Source organism: Sinohyriopsis cumingii, chromosome 5 (genome assembly GCF_028554795.1).
Source record: "Sinohyriopsis cumingii isolate HCF-2022 chromosome 5, ASM2855479v2, whole genome shotgun sequence".
Lineage (NCBI taxonomy): Eukaryota > Metazoa > Mollusca > Bivalvia > Unionida > Unionidae > Sinohyriopsis > Sinohyriopsis cumingii.
The window spans coordinates 43670962-43694017 of NC_142965.1; the positions used below are offsets into that span (position 1 = coordinate 43670962).

General features: G+C 34.3%; 1 protein-coding gene across 1 annotated transcript in view; it reads left to right on the top strand.

The window, feature by feature from the left end:
* The first annotated feature begins 256 nt into the window (after positions 1 to 256).
* Positions 257 to 23056, top strand: part of LOC149799040 (glutamate receptor ionotropic, kainate 2-like) — a 328910-nt gene continuing 306110 nt past the window's right edge. The window contains exon 1 of the mRNA XM_089958002.1: positions 257 to 369. The gene's annotated coding sequence lies outside the window, so the exon portion shown is untranslated. The remainder of the gene's footprint in view (positions 370 to 23056) is intronic.

Sequence of the window (23056 nt, forward strand, 5' to 3'; positions counted from 1 at the left end):
TTGCTAAACAATTAAAAAAATGTTCGATAGGTAACTTAAGAATTTTTAAAATCTAATGCAGTTATATCGCGTACTCATATTTCTTGTTCATAATTATAGGAAATCGTTATACATTCTGCTGGCTAAACTAATTAATTTGAATACATTGGTACGTCACGCGCAGGGCCTTCGCAGATGCCACATGTAATATGATACATCAGAAATTTTGTACCAAATCTCATAAGTGGTTTATTATTTTGTTTTAAAAAGACATTTGTCGAAACAGAAAATTTTTATAGAAAGGTTTATTCTCCTTTGAATATACATTATTCTGCTTGATGATGAGAAGAAATCAACATTATATTCACTGACGGCAACAACTGATTTCAGGTAAGAAATACTGATGACAACGTGTATGCACATTATCTTGTGAGTTAGGTTTAGGATTCTGACTTTCATTGCATTGCAGAAACAAAAGTATAAATACCGCACTTCTCTTTCTTTTTTTGGGGGGTGGGGGGTTTGGGGTTGGGGAGAGAAGTTTGGGTATTGTTCCTCTTCAGTTTATGTCTTGTAGCAGACGGGTTTCTTTGGCATGTAAATGTTTGATGATTGCTTGATCTCCAGCGAGGTTACCTATTATTATTAATGTTTTGCTGACCACTTTCTGACGTTCCCATGGAAAATCATTATGTTTGTCAATACCCTTTATCTCTAGATGTAATCCATCTTGAGTTTTAATTGAACTGAGACTGCTGGAATATTTTGTTGATAAGCACGCTTGTACCAATATATAGTCAACACTAGGCATGTTTTAATTAAACTTTTACCCACGGGTACGGTTGACACATATTGTTACAGATAAAACGGGCCGTATATTGAATGTTAAAGACCCTATGGTATATGCTCGCAGATAAATCGGGTCCAAGTGCTAGCAACATAGACCCAGATATACCGTCGTATAATCCGACAACATGTCAGGGTGTGTATAGTTGAAGTTAGATACGTCGTAATGAGTAATATTACCTTCTGATATATGTGCCTTTTTTTCTTTATAAAAGAGGAACGTTTCGCTAAAGTAAATGTTTGGCTTGTTAGCGTCATTTTGATGTACAAATAACCTTAGCGTATTTATATCTAGTTACTCTAGTCCAGTATCCTACCGCGGACAGACAGACAGATAGACAACGTCATGCATCATTATTAGCATCTCTACAGTAGTGTTTCTTCCTCCTCCTTCTATTTTTGTATCGTTTTATTTCTATGCTGCTTACTAAATTCAAGCAATCTTTTCTGTCGCATTTAAGTACAGTTCGTGGAACTTGTTGTTTCCAAAGAGCTTCTAGACTTCGGTTTAAGAAATTATAACGTACCGGCCGGAGACAAGAACAACATTTTAGTGGCAGTGCCGCTTGTACAGCCATTGGACATTGCAAGTTTACCACAGTTTTGAATGTCTTATGAGGTGCCAGACAAATTAATTATTTACTAATAATACAGGATAATGTGACTGGGTGGGACATCATGCTACATGTCTGCCCCAGTGCTAGACATCGCTATTAACTAGAACACTGCAAACATCGTAGCAATATGACTGAATTTATTTTAACGTAGCGTTAAAAATCCAAAACACACACTGAGTTAGCATACCTAAAGGAAGTGGTATGACCATAAACATGACAAACATACATGTAATGAGTAGTGTTCTACGTAAAGGAAGTGTTACGGCCATTTAAATGGCGGATATACATGTACTGATTACTGTTCTACGTAAAGCAAGTGTTACGGCCGTTTACTTGACAGACATAAATGTACTGAGTAGTGTTCTATGTAAAGGAAGTGTTATGATTATTTACTTGACAGACATACATATACTGAGTAGTGTTCTACGTAAAGGAAGTGTTATGACCATTTACATGACAGACATATATATACCGAGTAGTGTTCTATGTAAAGGAAGTGTTATGGCCATTGCATGACAGACATACATGTACTGAGTAGTGTTCTACGTAAAGGAAGTGTTATGGCCATCTACATGACAGACATACATGTACTGAGTAGTGTTCTACGTAAAGGAAGTGTCATGATTATTTACTTGACAGACATACATATACTGAGTAGTGTTCTACGTAAAGGAAGTGTTATGGCAATTTACATGGTAGACATACATGTACTGAGTAGTCTTCTACGTAGAGGAAGTGTTATGGCCATCTACATGACAGACATACATGTACTGAGTAGTGTTCTATGTAAAGGAAGTGTTATGGCCATTTACATGTTAGACATACATGTACTGAGTAGTGTTCTACGTAAAGGAAGTGTTATGGCCATTTACATGACAGACATACATGTACTGAGTAGTGTTCTATGTAAAGGAAGTGTTATGGCCATTTACATGTTAGACATACATGTACTGAGTAGTGTTCTACGTAAAGGACGCGTTATGGCCATTTACATGTTAGACATACATGTACTGAGTAGTGTTCTACGTAAAGGAAGTGTTATGGCCATTTACATGGTAGACATACATGTACTGAGTAGTGTTCTACGTAAAGGAAGTGTTATGGCCATCTACATGACAGACATACATGTACTGAGTAGTGTTCTACGTAAAGGAAGTGTTATGGCCATTTACATGTTAGACATACATGTACTGAGTAGTGTTCTACGTAAAGGAAGTGTTATGGCCATTTACATGTTAGACATACATGTACTGAGTAGTGTTCTACGTAAAGGAAGTGTTATGGCCATCTACATGACAGACATACATGTACTGAGTAGTGTTCTATGTAAAGGAAGTGTTATGGCCATTTACATGTTAGTCATACATGTACTGAGTAGTGTTCTACGTAAAGGAAGTGTTATGGCCATTTACATGGTAGACATACATGTACTGAGTAGTGTTCTACGTAAAGGAAGTGTTATGGCCATTTACATGGTAGACATACATGTACTGAGTAGTGTTCTACGTAAAGGAAGTGTTATGGCCATTTACATGTTAGACATACATGTACTGAGTAGTGTTCTACGTAAAGGAAGTGTTATGGCCATCTACATGACAGACATACATGTACTGAGTAGTGTTCTACGCAAAGGAAGTGTTAAGGCCATTTACTGTTCACCGTAAAGGAAGTGTTATGGCTATTTGCATGACAGACATGTATGTACTGAGTAGTGTTCTACGTAAAGGAAGTGTTATGGCCATTTACATGGTAGACATACATGTACTGAGTAGTGTTCTACGTGAAGGAAGTGTTATGGCCATTTACATGGTAGACATACATGTACTGAGTAGTGTTCTACGTAAAGGAAGTGTTATGGCCATCTACATGACAGACATACATGTACTGAGTAGTGTTCTATGTAAAGGAAGTGTTATGGCCATTTACATGTTAGACATACATGTACTGAGTAGTGTTCTACGCAAAGGAAGTGTTAAGGCCATTTACTGTTCACCGTAAAGGAAGTGTTATGGCTATTTGCATGACAGACATGTATGTACTGAGTAGTGTTCTACGTAAAGGAAGTGTTATGGCCATTTACATGGTAGACATACATGTACTGAGTAGTGTTCTACGTGAAGGAAGTGTTATGGCCAATTACATGGTAGACATACATGTACTGAGTAGTGTTCTACGTAAAGGAAGTGTTATGGCCATCTACATGACAGACATACATGTACTGAGTAGTGTTCTATGTAAAGGAAGTGTTATGGCCATTTACATGTTAGACATACATGTACTGAGTAGTGTTCTACGTAAAGGAAGTGTTATGGCCATTTACATGGTAGACATACATGTACTGAGTAGTGTTCTACGTAAAGGAAGTGTTATGGCCATCTACATGACAGACATACATGTACTGAGTAGTGTTCTACGCAAAGGAAGTGTTAAGGCCATTTACTGTTCACCGTAAAGGAAGTGTTATGGCTATTTACATGACAGACATGTATGTACTGAGTAGTGTTCAACGTAAAGAAAGTGTTATGGCCATTTACATGACAGACATATATGTACTGAGTAGTGTTCAACGTAAAGGAAGTGTTATGGCCATTTACATGACAGACATATATATATACTGAGTACTGTTCTACGTAAAGGAAGTGTTACGGCCATTTACTGTTCAACGTAAAGGATGTGTTACGGCCATTTACATGATAGACCTATGTATACCTAGTAGTGTTCTATGTATAGGAAGTGTTATTGCCATTTGCATGACATACATACCTGTACTGAGTAGTGTTCTATGTAAAGGAAGGGTTACGGCCATTTACTTGACAGATATACATGTACTGCGCAGTGTTTTGCGTAAAGGAAGTGTTACGGTCATTTACATGACATACATACATATACTGAACAGTGTTCTACGTAAAGGAAGTGTTACGGCCATTTACTTGACAGACATACATGTACTGAGTAGTGTTCTACGTAAAGGAAGTGTTACGGCCATATACACGGCAGACATTCATTTACTGAGTTAGCAAATGAAGTGTTGTGGTTGTTTGCGTGGTAGACAAGTAAGTGTGAATCTGAAATCAATACTAACAGTATAAATATATCACCAAACACAGAATTTGAAATCAATACGAAAAGTATAAATATATCACTAAACACAGAATTTGAAATCAATACTAACAGTATAAATATATCACCAAACACAGAAATTGAAATCAATACTAATAGTATAGATATATCATCAAACACAGAAATTGAAATCAGTACTAATAGTATAGATATATAACCAAACAGATCTTGAAATCAATACTAACAGCATAGATATATCATCAAACACAGAATTTGAAATCAATACTAACAGTATAAATATATCACCAAACACAGACATTGAAATCAATACTAACAGTATAAATATATCACCAAACACAGAATTTGAAATCAATACGAAAAGTATAAATATATCACTAAACACAGAATTTGAAAGCAATACTAACAGTATAAATATATCACCAAACACAGAATTTGAAATCAATACTAACAGTATAAATATATCACCAAACACAGAATTTGAAATCAATACTAACAGTATAAATATATCATCAAACACAGAATTTGACATAAATACTAACAGTATAAATATATCATCAAACACAGAATTTGAAATCAATACTAACAGTATAAATATATCATCAAACACAGAACTTGAAATCAATACTAACAGTATAAATATATCACCAAACACAGAATTTGAAATCAATACTAACAGTGTAAATATATCATCAAACACAGAACTTGAAATCAATACTAACAGTATAAATATATCATCAAACACAGAATTTGAAAGCAATACTAATAGTATAAATATATCACCAAACACAGAACTTGAAATCAATACTAACAGTATAAATATATCATCAAACACAGGCATTGAAATCAATACTAATAGTATAAATATATCGTCAAACACAGAATTTGAAATCAATACTAATAGTATAGATATATCATCAAACACAGAAATTGAAATCAGTACTAATAGTATAGATATATCATCAGACACAGAAATTGAAATCAGTACTAATAATATAGATGTATAACCAAACACAGATCTTGAAATTAATACTAACAGTACAGATATATCATCAGATACAGAACTTGAAATCAATACTAACAGTATAAATATATCATCAAACACAGGCATTGAAATCAATACTAATAGTATAAATATATCATCAAACACAGAATTTGAAAGCAATACTAATAGTATAAATATATCACCAAACACAGAACTTGAAATCAATACTAACAGTATAAATATATCACCAAACACAGACATTGAAATCAATACTAATAGTATAAATATATCATCAAACACAGAATTTGAAAGCAATACTAATAGTATAAATATATCATCAAACACATAATTTGAAATCAATACTAACATTATAGATATATCATCAAACACAGACATTGAAATCAATACTAACAGTATAAATATATCACTAAACACAGAATTTGAAAGCAATACTAATAGTATAAATATATCATCAAACACAGAATTTGAAATCAATACTAATAGTATAGATATATCATCAAACACAGAAATTGAAATCAGTATTAATAATATAGATATATAACCAAACACAGAACTTGAATTCAATACTAATAGTATAAATATATCATCAAACACAGGCATTGAAATCAATACTAATAGTATAAATATATCATCAAACACATAATTTGAAATCAATACTAAGAGTATAGATATATAACCGAACACAGATCTTGAAATCGATACTAACAGCATAGATATATCATCAAACACAGAAATTGAAATCAATAATAATAGTATAAATATATCACCAAACAGAACTTGAAATCAATACTAACAGTATAAATATATCACCAAACACAGAATTTGAAATCAATACTAATAGTATTCATTTATCACCAAACATAACTTGAAATCAATACTAATAGTATAAATATACCAATGACACACAGGAAAGCATTCATACTGTCAGATTCTATTTGTTGCTTAGGTAATAAGTTATACTGTTCAGAATGAGTGATGTCTGTGATCTGTACAAGCATAACTGTTCAGACAGAGGTGAGATATCTGTTATCTGTACATGTTAAAAACTATCCAGACAGAAGTGAGCTATCTGTTATCTGTACAAGTTAAAATGTTTAGTGGAGGTGAGATGTCTTTGTACAAGTTAAATTGTCCAGACAGAGGTGAGATGTCTGTGATTTGTAAAGGTGAGCGGTTTAGATCACTCGGCCACCCGGGTCTCTACTTAATATGGAATTATAATGTAAATATGTATGTATGTATGTATGTATGTATGTATGTATGTATGTATGTTTTTGAGACCAATGTGCTTTTTGTGATGAAAGAAATTACATTTGGCCTTGTAACGTAATATTATGCATAAGTTTCATCATAAATTCAAATAGCTTACATTTTGATAAGTGTCAATTGTAAACTAAAACACGAAATTAGTTAGGATACTATTCAGCACAGAAGTTTCATTCACGTTCTTCCTTGAAATATTAACGTGCTTTCACTACAACGATTCTGGTTATTTATTAAGGGTATATGACCTCCCTCCCCCCTCTCTCTCTCTCACACAAACACACGCACACACAAACACACACATACAAACACACATACAAACACACACAAACACACACATATGATGATATTGACATACATAAAATGCTATAGATATCACTGACAGTGAGAGATCAGCTGATTCTTGTAAACATGCAAAATGACTTTGAAAGACATCGGGAAATTTTCCTGTTCACTTCCGATGAATTAATTGAATACACTACTAAAATCTGTAAAATAGGTGTTTTCCAGAAACTACGGAAGGACTGGGCAAATCTAGACCCTGAAAATTTATATCATTACCTCAATGTTACCATTAAAATCAAAGTGCCCGTCGAAACTAATTTGAACAAATGAATGCGTTTTACATGGAGAAAGATAGGTAGGCACAGACGCCAGATATGATTCTTGTCATTGTGTTATGATGTATTGCTATGTGACTTATTAACTCTCTCCCTCTCTCTCTCTCTCTCTCTCTCTCCATAACAGGTACCGATCTATGAAAGAATGCCCCTAACTGCCTACTCTTTAATTCTGTCTACCAATGATAAACTGGTCTAAAGTGCCTGAAAGAGTAAATCATACCTCATATTTAAAACGCGAGTTGCTTCTAGATTGAGCTGCGTTGTCAAGACATTCGTCAATGATACTTTTACATTTGAGATAATAATAAAGTAGTTGATCAGATATTGTACTTAGTAGTCTTCACAGAGGTCATAATTTAACATAACAAACTTATCTAATTTAGATTTATTCTCTATCCCCTTTCTCTGTCTACGATCGGAAAGATTTTTGTCCGACGGCTAGAACCGTTTCTTCAAAGTTGAGTGGTTTTTATTTTGTTTTGTTTGTTCTTACATGGGAGTGGTATATACGTTAGGGCACAAAAATTAGTGTAAAAGTACTGTTATATATCCCCAGAAAACGTGCAATTTTCCACGAGGAAAACAACACAACATTACAATTCAAGCGTTACAGAAAAAGAGTACAGAAAAAAGCCAAAATGAAACAAAATATATAAGTAAATGAAGCGAAAATACATCAAGTATATACAATAAAACATGCAATACTTCAGCTCAGTTCTGTTATTTCTTGTAGTTTCAGATAAGTTAATTCACATGCCTGTTTAAATCTTCTTTGATATAAATTACTCCGACTAGACTACTTTAAATGGATTAAATAAGATGCTGTTGATTCTGGTTATTACCATTTCAAGACATTTCCAAAGTGTGATCCATGTGTAAACTATAGCCTACATGTAAAATACAAGTGTACAGCAGGTTTAATGATGATTATCGATGAGCCTTTTATATATGAGAAAAGTTCCTTAGCAACTATCCACTTAGGGAACTAAAGCACCTAGCGATGGAAGCATCACAAAGGGCACCGCTTACAACATTGCAAAATTTCATCGCAAAGGCCTTAAACAGTGGAAGCTAGGAGACGAAAGACATTACAGAGCCATAGATTCTCTAAACTATGACTTGGAATGCCGGAATTTCCACTCTTCCAAGGTCTTGTCCGTATAAAGGTTTAAGCGAAAAATTTGATTTGAATCCAACAAAACTAGAGAAAGTCATGCTGCGAAAACCAAAGTCAAGAGGAAGGAAAATCAGAGCGGTAACTCTTGTTTGAACAAAAATTAAATAAGAAAGTGTTCTTCACCAATTATATGCTGCATGTGCATGCAATGAAAATGGCCAAGAGGAGATAGCAGTCTCGCTGTGGAAATGATGTTGTGTTAGGCTGGAAATCAAACTCATTTAAGGTTTCATTAGTTGCATTTTATATTTGGTTACAATCTAACAATCCTTGATAAATTTGGTTACAGTCTAACAATCCTTGGTAAATTTGGTTACAATCAAACAATCCTTGATAAATTTGGTTACAATCTAACAATCCTTGGTAAATTTGGTTACAATCTAACAATCCTTGGTAAATCTGGTTACAGTCTAACAATCCTTGGTAAATTTGGTTACATTCTAACAATTCATGTTAAATTTGGTTACAATCAAACACTCCTTGGTAAATTTGGTTTCAATCTAGCAATCATTGGTAAATTTGGTTACAATCTAACAATCACTGGTAAATTTGGTTACAATCTAACAATCCTTGGTGAATTTGGTTATAATCAAACAATTCTTGGTAAATGTGTGTATTGATATAATGATTTAAGTTAAATAACTAAATGGTGTGATATATCAAATAATTGTCATTTCATTCTCCGCTGAGCAGGTACGTTACATTGAGCAGCACACACATTAAATCATTCTTTTAATTTTTTCTCTTTATTTTAACCTTTCAGTAGGGATTGCCAAAATCGCAAAAGGCAATACATTTTTTAGATGTTACTATTTTCAGTAATAATAATGATGATAATAATAATAATAATAATAATAATAATACATTTAACGTTTCGCGGCTTTGGAGTGTCTACCACCGTGTATCGCCTTGGATCTAGGAACACCACCACAGACAGCAAGTGAAACGGATGAATTAATCATATTAGATTGTTTATTTGCAAAGAGTTATCATAATTACACATTTAGTATTTCATTCAATATTTATTACTTTTAAATTACGACAGAAGGAATAATTACATAATGCGCTAATGTGCAAAGACAAAAGTTAAATGAGATAAATATTGGAACGAAACTTTCCATAATATAGGCCTTGAAAGTATTTTTCTGGAGCAAAAAGTGTCAAAAACGATGGAAATTCAGGTCCTATATTGATAATTGGTATGTGCTTTTCAAGATTGGTTGTATCCCTTGGTGTCCCTTAAAAATGACCTATATTGGCAAGTTTCAGAGGTTAATATAATGCTAACAATTGTTTTTTCCCATTCCAGCATGTGCACTTCAATTCATGGATTGAACAATATTAGTTTAATGGCAGCACCACCATTGGGATAGGCTGAACAGTAATATTATCTTAGAACAGTTTTAACTAAAAAAACATAAATTTTGTTTTATGCCTTCATTTTATAGGCCTGCATCAGTTTGGAAATGACTTACTGCTTCATACCATCGATTTTCGTTGGCATTTGTTCCATTTCACATGTTTATTGAGAGTTTGTTTTCATTTCACTAGCTAAACAGTATAAAATTTACATCTCTGGCTGAGTTCCTTTGAAAGAAACGGGCATTGGAGACACGCAAATACAAAACTTGGCTCTTGGCGTGTTATGTTATTTCGAAAGGAAATCCAGACGCCAAAATTGAAAGGTGAAAATAAAATACGCCTGAGGCAGTCGTGCCTGCAGTTTGAAGTTTATGGTTTTAAAGAAGATAGCATGATCACAATAAATTTGTCCTTTGCTTATATGCTTATCTGACTGAGAAATTATGTCCATCAGTTCTCTGATAGACAATGGACATCCAATGAAACATATTGAAGAGGCATATGCAAGCAAGAAACAATAAAACATGTCGTAGCTCTCCGCGGGGTTTGTTGTAAAGAAGCATATCTTAAATCAATAACACATGTTGCATGTATTTGTACTCATTTATTTGATGAAATCTTTGATGAAATATTTTAAATATTTACCTTGAAAGTCATATTCCTCCAAACAAAAACAATTATTACATGTTGTTGCACTTTGATTAAGAATTCATCATTCACCATAGTGTGTCATAATAATATACAGTAAAATTTCAAGCACTGCAAGAGCGAAGGTTCGGTTCGAATTTTCGGTTATTCGAGGTTTCAAAGTGGAAGGACGAGATAATGCTTCAAACCAGGACCGAAGGAGATATTCGAGTTAATGGCAAATACTCTGTGGTTTGATGCTTGGTATATGGAAATGTGATGAAAGATCGTAGCTCAGTCTGTTTATGCAGAACATTTACAAGATTTTCAATAGTTATAAAACTAATAACGAACCTCAAGAAATAAATAATAGGACTATAATTTAACCTCTGTCACAGCGCATGAATACACAAATAGTTCCTTTCTTTTATGAGCTAATAACGTCTAATTTTATGAGCCACATGATATGGTTTTAACGAATCTAAATGCTTGTTTAAAAGGCTTGGTTAAGAATGCTGCATTTATGAAAAATAATGAACATTAGGCATTTATATTATAATAAAGCCTTGTGTACTTCTACATTAGCGGATGAGAAATTAATTGTTCGTGCCATTCGGTGACCGGTGCAGTGTCATCTTGTGAGTGGAATATCATCTTTTACCAGACATGTGGCAGTACCATGAACACGTCCACTCCAAGTCTTAGCATATGTAAAGCTTATATATATATATATATATATATATATATATATATATATATATATATATATATATATATATATATATATATATATATATATATATATATATATAAGCTCAGTTACGTGTCTTTATTTAATGCGAAAAAGAATAAGACAAACAGTTACCTAATTGTCCACCGATTGAATAAGATGTATTTACTTCGGCTTGATCCTGTGTGGGATGATTTCCGGCATTCGGAGTCCCCCTACCTTGAAGGTAGAAAAGCGAACGGCATACCCTCACCTTACCACATGGTCTTTTTTTATAAAACAACAGCAACTTGTTAACATAAATTATATATTATTTGTCGAAACATTGAAACAGATATCAGTGAAGCAATCACACATGATTATAAGAGCCACTTGATGATTGTACCCATATATGCGGCTACGATGATTCTTTATGTTGGATCCGCTGGCCGGTTAATAGGCTATTCGTATATATTATAATATCACCGAAGAAAAAAAAGTCAAATATAATTTGCTGTACAGGAGTTTACATTTAACTGTGGTACTCAGGTAAATCTCCATTTAGTAAACTGTGCATATGCTTCTTGACTGGTTTTATCCTTTATTACACGATAAAGCTCGCTTTGATTTATTGGGTATTAATCAATCAGTTTTAATGGCAGAGAGGAATGTCTGTGAGCTATCGCGAATCTGATCTTTGGGGCTTTAACTCGTGTTTACTTTCTTCTCTTTCTACAAAACTCAGCTCGCTGTAGCTTACTTATTCATAAATAAATTATCGTCAGGATTTGAGTGTGTTTGCTAATCATAAAATGTAAGATTATTTTTTAGAAATCTAATATTTGATCTTTTGAAAATGAAGCTATCCAGACGATACAACTTTTGCGGAAAACCATGCCTTATTTTTATGACATCTGATAATGATTAGAAATTAGTATTACATTATGTTATTCAGTCGGACATGAACTTAATCATCATTCAATTTTTAAACTTTTCTGAGTATTTAGTAACAATTTATTTAAAATCCTTTTAATAGCAACTTCTTATATGAAAATTCAGTTTCATGTACTATCACGAAGTCTTCAAATCAGGTTGGAGATTAAAGTGACGTAATTCAGACAGCATCGTCCCATTATCGTTGCATTAAAGTCACATAAAACACTTCATTTATGTTCTCTATACAAAAAGAAGCATCCAATGTACCAATGAGAACACTGACGTAAGGAATGCTACTTAACCAGGTTATGTTCATAATAGGCGTCATCGTCTGACAAAAATTGGACTTGCATGAAGAAAAGGCATTCAATCCAGCAAAGGAACTCAACATATGACAACATTTCGTCTTGAGGAATAAATTCTATATTTTATCTTGTGACCTTGATATTCATTATCGAAACAAAATCATTTAATAAAATCGTATATCACATTGTATACAAACTCTAAGCAGCGTCACATAGTAGAATCACCGACATTGTGATTAAAGGATTTCTAATCTTGACGCAATTCCTGGCATCTACTGTATATACTAGTTTAAAAGTAGAGTCCAATTGCAAATTGCGAAGACAAAGATCAACTGTCGCATAACGTGCATGTAGATCTGGATCCATGTAGTTTGTTAGGAGATTTTAGTAGAAATGACGTCAATAATCCTTATCTGCCGAAGTTTCATCATGCAAAATGGACCCGAAGATCGTCAAGACATTGTACACCTACCTATTAATGTTGCCAGTCATTCCCTTATACAGGGACGTAGTGCGCAATAAATATGTGGGTTATAAAAGTACTTTATAAATATCAAGTAATAAATATCAAGTAAGACGATGACTGACACTTTTTTAAACTCGAAATACGTGACCGTGATCAAAATTGGTAGCGTCTGTGATAGAATTGTTATGCTGGTTTCAGGACAGGTTTGATTTACAAAAACACACATTGTATAATCGCAGAGAAAGTCATTTTCATTGAACTTACTATCGTGTAGAAAATAAAAGTCTTACATTGCTTGTACTTGAAATAGCAATGCAGCTGATTTTCTCCCCCAAGTCTTTATTATTTCGCTTATAGGAATGGCGCCATAGTTACTTTTCAGAAAGAACTTCAACTCCAAGACCACAGCTTTTTTGCATGTCTCAGAGGCGCATTTCCTTTCAAAACAATCCCGTCAGAGAAATAAATTCAGACCATTTAGCCACTGGAACAGAAAAGCAAATTCTCTGCAAATAATTAGAATGGAATAAATGCCCTAGTAAATTGGTTTGAAACAATAAATCATTTCAAAGTAATGCAAAGCTATAAAAGGAAACCATGATAAAAAATGTATGGTGCCGTAGTTAATACGTTCTTTTATAGAAACGTTGCTCATTTTACCTATTTGGTGGTACTTCCATTAGACTGATATAGTTCGATGCATGAATTGAAACGCACATACGGGGAAAATAAATTTTATCGTTGAATTAATCTCAGAAACTTGCCAATATATGACTATTTGTAATAGAACGTAAGGGATATGACTCAAATTTCTGTGTGAACGAGATTGAAAATATCAGTTCATTAGGAACTAAACCCGACAGCAAACTGTGCTAAACTACAGGGTATACTGTACTAAACCATCGAGCAAACTGTCGTAAACCACAAGGCATGCTATACTAAACCATTGGGCATGCTGTACTAAATCATAGGGTATGCTGTACTAAATCATAGGGCATGCTGTACTAAACCATAGGGCATGCTGTACAAAACCATAGGGCATGCTGTACTAAATCATAGGGTATGCTATACTAAACCATAGGGCATGCTGTACTAAATCATAGGGCATGCTGTACTAAACCATAGGGCATGCTGTACTAAACCATAGGGCATGCTGTACTAAATCATAGGGTATGCTATACTAAACCATAGGGCATGCTATATTAAATCATTGGGCATGCTGTACAAAACCATAGGGCATGCTGTACTAAACCAAAGGGCATACTGTTCTAAACCATAGGACATGCTGTACTAAACCATGGACCATAGTGTATTTCGGCATTACCCTGTAATGTGATGGTTCCTGTCGATGGGCGACATTTGTCGTCTTTCCTTTTGGTGAGACAGACGACATACCTAAATATCAACATGCTACATGTAGGACTGGTATTAATTGATAATGTCGCCAAATGTACGTATTATTTATCGAACGCTTTATGCAGAGATAAAGAAGCAATCACACATGGTTTTAAGATATACTTGTTGGATTAACCAATATATTTAGATTTTATTATTCCTTTTGTTTCATTCTCTGGTCGGTCAATCGGCTGTCATACCTCGTAGAAAGGCATTTAAGGAAATCAAGACAATTATCTTTTCCGACAGCAGTGCTCAGTGTAGAAAGTCATTTAGGGAAATCAAGACACTCTCTTTTCCAACAGCAGTGATCAGTGTAGAAAATCATTTAGAGAAATCAGAACAACTATCTTTTCCAACAGTAGTACTGAGTGTAGAAAGTCATTTAGGGCAATCAAGACTGCTATCTTTTCCGACTGCAGTGCTCAGTGTAGAAAGTCATTTAGGGAAATCAAGACAACTATCTTTTCCGACTGCAGTGCTCAGTGTAGAAAGTCATTTAGGGCAATCAAGACAACTATCTTTTCCGACTGCAGTGCTCACTGTAAAAAGTCATTTAGAGAAATGAAGACAACTATCTTTTCCATCAGCAGTGCTCAGTATAATTTTGGTGTTAATGTACACTTCTGTTATCTTGCCCGCTCAAATTTATTAGATGAGTTTTACTGAAGATGACTGATTTTTTTTTGAGGAAGCTGAAACATCTGGTGTTATAGATGTCAGTTTTCAATAAATGGCTCTTAATTATAGCGAAGATGTTTTTGAGCTATTGTGAATTAGATCTCATGAGTTTTAACTCCCGGATATTTCTTCAAAACGCATTTCACCATTAGCTTACTGATTCGAGTTCAAATTGAGGTTTGAGTGTATTTATTGCTTTTGAAGTTAAAGGTTATGGATATAAGTCTGCTTGCCATTTTTCACACTATAAAGCCGAGGTAACCATGCCACTTTTGTACAAAACATTGCCTTATTTATATGTCAGATGTGGTAACAATACCACTTCTGTAGAAAACATTGCCTTATTTCTATGATGTCAGATAATGATTTGCAATTATTATTATCTGTTATTGAGTTGGATATGAACATAATCATCCGCAGTTCCATGCAATCACGACACAATGTATTAGCAATCACATCAGTGATCAAAGGTTTCCACACAAATTGTAGTAGTCGTTTCAAAATTCATTTTCTGAGATTTTAGTGTCATTTTACTTCTGAAACTTTTTATGGAAATTTCTTGCTTGAGAATCCAATTTCGAAATATATCTATAAAGTATTCAGTTCAGTTTGGGGATTATTATAACGTAAACTTCTTTCAAGTTACGTTATCCAACTGTCGCATCACCGAGGAAAGCCATGATAACTTTTTGCGGCTAGAAAAAGTATAAAGCACTTACATCTTTCCTCCATATAAAGAAGTGACGCATATTCTATAGTAACATGTTCTCAAGAGTGATAGATAATGTACATTTTATTACCTCATAAACAAACTTCAGAGAATATCATTGACCATATACATATATGGTTATAAGGTGATAATCATGATAATTATGAGCTAAGGGCATATCACCTACTCCAGGGGATTAAACAAGGGCCTGTGTTCAATGCACAAGTGCGAAAAGTAAGAAAATGTTCGAACGAATTGCTCGCAAATTTAGGAAGACAAACATTTCCAAATAAATGTAAACATTATGTGCATCAAGATAAAATATAAAAAGTAACGATGTTGAAATACGTCAAATGTATTTAAAATAACAGATAAAAGTAACACATGTTAAATCCTTAAATAAAATTTAAAAAATTTGTATAAACTACATTACATTAAAATTGGGTTTTTGGATTTTTTCGGGTTGAACGTCCACATTTAATTTCTTCAAGCAGTTCGCGTAAAAATATAGGGTGGATCTCAAAACACTTGATAAGACTGTGATTCATTGCCAGTGTACACTGGCTTACAAATCATTCCGATCGAGGTTCTTCCTTCAGTAGGGATACAAGAGTCAGGAATGTGTATCCGATAAGAGATCGGCACGATACCACCTCGTCTCCCCGATTTGTTGTATGGGACGGATTCCATCAGTCAATAATGGGCTTGATGTCCTTAAGTTTATATCCATATATGTAGCCAAGTATGACGAACATGACGTTTAAGCCAGTTTAAGCCAGTTTATACAATCTTCACATTCGGATATGTGTTTCGGAAATCACCGAGACAAAGATCAAGTCCCCGGATGAAGCATATGAAGATAAGTTTTACAAGCTGGTCCGAACACAGTCGAGCAATAGTCAGTTTCGATCCTTGGCAGTTCTATTATATTATGGTGTCAGACATATTTATGAAAATTTTGAAAGTACGAAACTTTAGGGTTCTTTCCCTGGTACGATATCAGTGAGTTCTTCAGTGTCCGTTCTTGTGGATTCTTTAATCCACTTTTCGTTTAGTTTAGAGCATCCATTACCGCTGGAACCTGCGATCTGCTACTCTGATGATGAACCACACTGAATCAATTTCTCGGTAGGCTAGTTGGGAATCTTATATGCTTACAGACATTTGTAGAAGGCTGCTTCTAATGTTTATCTGCACTTGTTTGGTATTTGCCAGTTGTGTTAAGTGTAGTTGTGACCTCCATAAATTCGCTGGCTCAGTAAAGTCGATGATTATTCCTGTTTCATTTGTTGCATCTCATTCCCTATTGTCAACACATTTTCTATGTCTCTATAGGATAAAATATGTTCGTACAAGAGAATTTCTCTAAAGAGGAATACCCAATGTTATCCTCCTGAGACAGAGTGGTTTCCGCTTGAAACCATCCTTTTGGTGGCCATCTTTGTGGCAGTTAAAACATGATAACTAAGAACCACTCTTTGATATATCTAGGTAAAGTCACGCAGTTGAACGCCAGTATGGAAGTGTTTGTGGGAACCAAATTGCAGTTAGAGATAAATGATGATTCCTTTCCCTTGTGAGGCTCTCTGATTGCTGCAATTGCAGAGCATCACATTCCCATTACAGCCATTTCAATATCTTGATCCAACAACACCTTTTGACTCGTTGAGATGTTTGCGTGGAAATATCTCAGTTGGTACCGCCAAAAACCGCTTTGAGGGAAGTAGTTTATCAGTGTGAGCATTGCACCTCAGAGAAGTACCTTCACCCAATTGAACCTTGATATTGCTTTCAGAGGCTATGTTCTTGTAAAGTTTGAATAGATCTCTTTGTTGGTTGATTCTTGAACTCCATATAATTCGGTTAAATTAAATGTCTTCAACTCGGCCCTTTGATGTGATTAGTTGAATGATCAGACACATCCAGGTGATGACAGTCCTTAAAGTTTGACGTGACTATCCAATGGATCAGACAGGGCCCTTCTGACCACACATCCAGCTGATGTCAGCTCTTGGAATTTGACTTGATTGTTCAGGCAGTGCCCTTCTGACCACACATCCACCTGATGTCAGCTCTTGGAATTTGACTTGATTGTTCAGACAGTGCCCTTCTGACCACACATCCAGCTGATGTCAGCTATTGGAATTTGACTTGATTGTTCAGACAGGTCCCTTCTGACCACACATCCAGCTGATGTCAGCTCTTGGAATTTGACTTGATTGTTCAGACAGTGCCCTTCTGACCACACATCCACCTGATGTCAGCTCTTGGAATTTGACTTGATTGTTCAGGCAGTGCCCTTCTGACCACACATCCAGCTGATGTCAGCTATTGGAATTTGACTTGATTGTTCAGACAGGTCCCTTCTGACCACACATCCAGCTGATGTCAGCTCTTGGAATTTGACTTCATTGTTCAGACAGGGTCCTTCTGGCCACACATCCAGCTGATGTGAGGCCAAACTTTTGTGTTGCATCAATGTGGCAACCTTTGGCCACGCTTTTATTCAACTATCAGGATCCTCTCCACCATCAACGCAGGAAGCAACTCACGAAAACCAGGTTGCCTCCACTCGGTCGCCTTTTACAACAAGTAGTGAGAACGCATCTGGCCTATTCTGCAACCCCAGACCCGGACGGGGATGGACAGGAAGACATACTCCCCAGATACGCTTTGAAATGCACTCTGATAAAAGTCATTAAGTCTCACGGGCTCTTTTAAATAGTATAACTATCACTGAAAATACCATCATCCATTAGAGAAAAATATTTGTTTGAAAAAGTTTATTCTCCATGAAACATATTGTTCTTTATATAAGAAGCACAGAATAAAAATTCACATTTTCTTTAACTTAACTTTATCAGTTATAATTGTGCACATTAACTCTAATGACAAGACTTTAATTTAATTTTCAATATTATTCTTACTTCTATTAATTTTTATGGTAACATAAGCTGCATAAACTCTGGGTAAAACATTATTTTCAAGCTGTTCTATTCATATCGTATTACAACTACTTTTAAAATGTTATTCATGAGGTATCTACATGAAGTGAATGAGAAAATAAAAAAAAACACATAATAAACAATGCATATTTTTCTGTTAAATTTTAAAATATACTGACTTTCTACTATTTTATATGCAAATATTCATCAAAAGAACCATTCTCCTCTTTCCAAGAACACACATTTGAATGTATTCTTAAAACAGACCCAGACTGGTTCAACGGAATGCACTGTACGTAGAGTACATGTAAAATAAAGGTACAAAATACATTCACCATCAGAGTAAGACTTCTGCTAATGTAAGCTAAGTTCACGATGAGTCTCAACAGACAAAAGAGATTTGAATCCTAATGTTTGAAAGTCACCACTAGGCTTATACCATGCTGGCTTGAATAGATCTGTTAAACAGTGGTACTTATGTGATGTGGCACTTCAAAAAGAAAAATGTTTAAAAAATCATTACGAATAAGGACTATAAAGCAAAACATATCATTAGAATGCCCTGCTGAATGAATGCAGTGCATGCAGTGTACATCGAAGAAATGTTGTGTAAAGCAATTTAATTGAAATGGAACAATACATTTTTACATTTCAATTATTTAGAATAATAATAATAATAATAATAATGCATGTTCTAAACAATGTTTTGTTATTCATTTAGGTATTGAAGACACCCATTATTTTTTTTTGTGTTCAAACTGTTTGCATTCTGAATTAGTATACATTAAATGATTGAAAAATACAACACTGTGCAGTATTAATGACTGCAGATCTGTTTGTCTATGTGTGTCTCTCTCGCTCTTTCTCCCCCCCCCCTTCTCTGCTATATATACATATAATCACAAACACACACGCACAAACAGAATCACACATACACCAAATTATTTCTGGCAAAGCAATTGTGTCAAGAATTATGTCTGATATTAAAAACAGTTGAAATTATTTCTTTCTTTTTATAGTCAAGAAAGAGAGAGAGAGAGAGGAGGGGAGAGATAATTATTTAAGAGTTATTTATTCCATTCCATATTAAGCAATATATTAATGACATTAGAAAGCAGTTTCTATTTATGCAGATAACATGTATGACTTGTTACGACCTATGAGCTTAAACTACGTAACAAGAAAGAGCGACAACCAATAAGTTTCGTATAAATGAAAATAAGAATTTATTTCCCTAAGTACAAAGTGAAAGAATTAGAAATAACTTAGAACATGGTAGGAATTCCTATTTCCTAAAATGTTGTATCAATTCCAATAGATCCGTACACGCTCCCCAGGTATTCAGAATGATAACGAGACTGTACTTATGTGTCAACATTACAGAAGAGGACACTGTTTTAATCCAAACATCCTTATTATTCCTTTGATACTTTGGTAAATATCATACTGTCCTTTGAATAAATTCACAATAATCCATTTCAGATATTAATATTTAAATATCTTTGAATAAATGTTCCAAATTACATAATTCCAAATAACGGTTGCAAATGAATAAATATCTTCAATATACTTTCAAGACTGAGGTCATCTTTAAGAACTAGTCATTCCGCTCTCTGCTTCGCTTATATTGAAATATGTATCAAGCCAACAACGCAATATCCAATGCTTTTCTAGAATGGGATTCCAGGCTTTCAGTCAATCGTTATTTTCTTCTAAAAACTAACATCAGTAAAGAAAATCACCTGTCTCCCCTTTAACCAATTAGGAACAAGGATAGTCTGACCTTTCTATGAGTAGAAATGTCCTCGTTGGATGACGCGATGCTATTTTGACCTCCATTCGCGTCACTCATGGCCTACTTGGACCACGTTATGTTTACTTCATTCATCGACCCTGGAAGGTATGAATGAAATCGACGAACACATTATATGACTAACAAATCATTCATAGGATCTTAGAATTTTATAGTGTCATCAACTAAACAAAAATAATATACATAATATAGATATTCAAAAGAGACATTAACATGCAATTGAAGGCTATACAATTTAAAATTAATGGCATTACATTTTACGACACCTTCTTGAAACTCCACCTGAATTTCCAAGAACGATCGCTATATCTATCATAACCGAACGCATATCTAGTCTCCGTCACTGACGTACATAAAACTGTAATTGCACTTTAAACATCGATAGAAAATTATGTATGAAAAGCGTGATCATTAATAACCTAGCAATTAACAATACAGTTTTGGATAGTATACCTACGTTGACAAGCTAAGCGAACACGTATGCATGTTAAGAGTAAAAAAGTAGTCCCAGCCACCAGACTTTGTCATCCAATATCACCATGGGGTTATCATGTTCTACGGTAACAGCCGCAATTGTTTAAGTAAATTTATTTGATTTAATTTATATTTGATTTAATTTAATTTTTTTATTGTTAGTTTTAATTTTTTTATTCCATTACATGTTATAGTAATGTAATTTTGCTTACTGGAATTTGACATTTTCCAGAAATTAGTTTGACAAGACTGTTTTTTCGTAAACATCTAATAATATAAATTTGTATCTAAACGTTGACCTAGTTGCTGATCTTAATACATAATTAGTAAGAGTTGAAGTAAACGACTTTTTTTCTTCATTCTTTGTGTGGATTTATAGGGTGGAATCGAGGCTGTACTGAGTGTATGTGACTTTACACATGTGAATAGCCTCTATTTCGAAATTATAGTTTTACTGGAATTGCGCAATAGTCAGATATAATAGGGATGTATTGAGGAATAATTTTAGTTGGGGTTTTAAACACTTCGACGTCAAGGGGGTGTTTTTTTCTGATGTGACCAGCTGGAATTCAATTTTATTTTTTCTTCAAATTATTTGGATTCTAAGAGATTAATTCTTTTCCCTGGGAATATTTAATTGCTCATACAGAATTCTTGGACAAAGACGTTTATTAAAATTGTATTCGGAATTCAATCACCGGAATATTATTTTCTGTGGTACAACAAAGAACGTTGACAAATCAATACTATACTGAATACAGTATACGTCGTCGCCTTCTATTTTCGATTTTCGTCGGGGCTCAAACTCAGATTAATTAGAACATTTTATAGAGACTTCACATTTTTAATTCTTTGATTATTCTTGGATTAATTTTGGATTTGATTCTTAAAACCTTAAGTTCTTTTCCTCATTTTACCAAATTTCACAAAGGTCGTTGTCCTCACTTTTTTCTTGTTGCTGTTTATGTTTTTCACGTCTAAAAATGAAGCTTTAGATAAGCTTTATCTAAGATCCTTGTCTCTTCCTACGTGTACCTATTTCAAGAAGAAAGGACACGTTATTTCTGATTGCTACAAATTGACAAATAGGCATCAGAATCAAGACAGACCTATTCCAAATGCGCTTATTTCTAAGAAGTCAAGGTCACGGTCATGTATTGAGAGCAATACATTTGTTGGGTCTAATAAACCCCAGTCTGATTGTATTATGGAGAATTATGAACCATTCATATCGAAGGGTTCTATATCACTCTTGGGTGATTCGGCCAATCATATCCCTCTTAAAATTTTAAGGAACACAGGAGCTTTTCAAAGTCTTTTATTGTCATGTACTTTGCCTTTTTCTGAGAAGTATTCTTCTAATGAGAGTGTTCTTATTCAGGGGGTAGAGTGAGGCATTATTAAAGTTCCTCTCCATTGTGAAAATTTGTCATGAGAAATAGTCTCAGGACCCGCGAGAGGCGGAACAGTCTCTGTTTTACCCGTTGAAGGCAATCATTTATTACTAGGCAACGACCTAACTGGATAAATGGTTGTGGCTAATCCACTTGTAACTGACAAGCCATATTTGCATCAGAAAGTCGATCCATTTGAAAAAAAATTCCCTGATATATTCCCAGCTTGTGCAGTTACCAGAGCTATGCAAAGAAAGTTCGTGCGAATGATGTTGATAAGGAGATTATTCTTTTATCTGAAACATGTATTGATCAGGCTTTTGATGATGTCACTTTCACTCCTTGTTTGGATCAACTCAAAGGTATTGATCATAGTGATCCTCTTTTAGCTACTCATTCTTTTTTATTCTAATCAGGGTGGTAAACGACAATCACTTGTCGTTGAACAGGAAAAAGATCACGAGAGCTCCTGTTTGTTTCAAGGGCCATTAGTGAAACTGAAGCCACTGAAATTCCTGTCTGTTATTTCGTTAAAATAGAATTCTTATTAGAAAATGGAGACCTCCCGAGATATCTGCTGGTGACGAGTGGTCAGTGGAATATCAAACTGTTGTTCAAAAATTTTACAGACAGGAAATACGTAATCTGGCC